At 38.4% G+C, this 2756-nt stretch overlaps 1 protein-coding gene across 1 annotated transcript in view; it reads right to left on the bottom strand.

The window, feature by feature from the left end:
- LOC128249692 (homeotic protein Sex combs reduced-like) overlaps positions 1 to 2756 on the bottom strand; it is a 157559-nt gene that overhangs the window by 1346 nt on the left and 153457 nt on the right. The gene's annotated exons all lie outside the window — the stretch shown is intronic.

Below are 2756 nucleotides of genomic sequence, written 5' to 3'. Positions count from 1 at the left end.
GTGTGTGTGTGTGTGTGTGTGTGTGTGTGTGTGTGTGTGTGTGTGTGTGTGTGTGTGTGTGTGTGTGTGTGCGTGCCTGTCAAATTTTGGCCTGTCACACAGTTGAGAGAAGTGTAATGGAATTTCATCTCCACCAATAGTTGACTAGAAATTTATTTTATCAGAGACTCGGTAAGTTAAAAAATAACGTCGACCATGGCGGGATTTGAACACATTATATAAAGAGCATCCGTTACGAAGCACCACCAACCCATTTTGCTACACGCTGTAACGATTCACCTCCACAGCAAACATATGAAAGACGACACAACTTTCATTGTTGGTACATTTCATAAAATATAAAATAGTGATAAAATAAATAATTCTTTCAACTATAGGCACGCGGCTAGAAATTTTGTGAGGAAGGGGCTAATCGATTACATCGACCCAGTATTCAACTGCTGCCTATTTTATCGATCTTGGTAGGATGAGACGCAAAGTCGACGTCGGAGGCATTTCAACTCAGAGTACTAGAAATAAAATTAGTAATAAGGATTGGTACCATGCGATATTTAAAATACATAAATATGAAATTATATATACGATATCGTAGATTTGTTTGTGTAGATAGATACATATATAGACAAACAGACAGTCAGAACGAGAGACAGACAGAGAAAGGTAAATGAATCAGAAAAAAAAAAAGATACAATTCACTAGACGTCCAATTCTTTCCTTAGTGAATTTAAAAAGGACATAAAATTTTACAAGCAATGGCGGATGGAAACACAGACACAGAAAGACAGACACACACACACACACACACACATTTATGAGAAGAGAAAGAGAGAGAGAGAAAGAGGGAGCGACAAGAACGAATAAAGAATGTTTCGGAGATGTATAGAATATACTTTGTGTCTACTGTTTGTTGTTTTGTGTCATTTTGCTAAAAGAAACAGCACATAAAATATATTTCCAACAGATGAATCATAGTTTCTTCTTAATTAAAAATCATTGAATCTATCATGGTTTTGACAATGCAAACATAATATGCTTCGCCTCCCACCAGTTTTTTTTGTTTTTTTTTTGCTTTCTTCTTTGTTTCCGTTATTGTTTTTGCTAGAAAACTCCAAACTCACGCACATGCATACATATATGCTCGCATATACAACTACACATACATGCTTGTGTATACAAATTTAAATACAAACGCACATGTATATATGTGTACATATACACAAACATACTTACATATATATATACTTATATATGAATATAGACAGTCATGTCAGTATAGTTAAGCAGCTCTCACACAAGCTACGTGCTTCTGAGTTCAGAAGCGCCATATCTCGTGCGTCTTCTACTACATCTCCGGACCAGCTAATGCCATGCGAGTGAATTTAGGAGATGAAAACTATATGGAAGCCCACATGTGCACACATACATACACACACATTCTCTCTCTCTCTCTCTCTCTCTCTCTCTCTCACACACACACACACACACACACACACAAAATTCACGGACATCGAATGTTGGGCTTCACGGAGGCAATCACCGGGACCTTTGGCATTATATCATGCTTGAGAAGAAGACTCAACAAGCTGAGCAAAATCGCATTCGTGGCGGTGTCACACAAACTGGCACCCGTGCCACTCCCGGAGTGGTTGGCGTTAGGAAGGGCATCCAGCCGTGGAAAATAATGCCAAATCAGACAGGAGTTTGGTGCAGCCTTCCAGCCTGCCAGCCCCGTCAAACCGTCCAACCCATGCCAGTGTGAACAACGGACGTTAAATGATGATATCTATACACACACACACACACACACACACACACACACACACACACACACACACACACACACACATATATATATATATTTCAGTGGAGCTTAGGTGTTTTCGCTCCATAAACACTCACAACGCCCGGTCTGGGAATCGAAACCGCGGTCCTCCGACTGCGAGTCCGCTGCCCTAACCACTGGGCCACTGCGCCCCTACACATGGGTAAATAAGTCCGTTAGAAATAGCAGCAAAATCTGCTTCATTTGCTTATCAATCTAATTCGCACGCTTTAGAAAAAAGACAAAAAAAACGGAAACACTCCAAAGAGCAGAAAAATCACAGCGAGTAATGCAATCTATGGTGTATACCATCTCTGAATATACGATGGAAAGATCGAATATGGAATAAGTTGTATCACGGATATGCTCTTCCAGGTTAATATCAAGATAGAAAAAATAATAATAATACTAACTACAGCAACATCAGCAGTAATTACAGGAACACTTAATAAATTGGCTGGAAAGTCCTCGAATGGATTAAGCAATTTAACATTTTCCAAGTCTCCTTTAAGTCTAAGGAAAATACGTCTTCACACTTAGATTTACGAAACTTGGAAGCAATGATTTATATGAAAACAGTAAGATTAATTTGCGCTTATTTAAAAAGTAATTAATACAGGCGTCAACACGCGAATACACATGCACGCAAACACGCTCGCATATACGCAGTGACATACATCCAACACAGGCATATACACCCGTGTTGATATACGCTCAATATACACGGTGAAAGGCAGGCACAAACATATATATATAGAAGTAAACCACAAGTGTAAGCAGTTTCGTTAATTAATCCGTCTCTAAACACCTGTATATTTAATTATATATACCTCAAACGTGTGTATATAACGGTAACGTCTTGCAGTTCTCGAAGCTAAAAAAGACTGCATGCATGTATATATATATATATATATATATATATATATATATATAT

This window comes from Octopus bimaculoides, chromosome 17 (genome assembly GCF_001194135.2).
Source record: "Octopus bimaculoides isolate UCB-OBI-ISO-001 chromosome 17, ASM119413v2, whole genome shotgun sequence".
Classification (NCBI taxonomy): Eukaryota; Metazoa; Mollusca; class Cephalopoda; order Octopoda; family Octopodidae; genus Octopus; species Octopus bimaculoides.
This window is presented reverse-complemented; position numbering and strand designations above follow the sequence as displayed.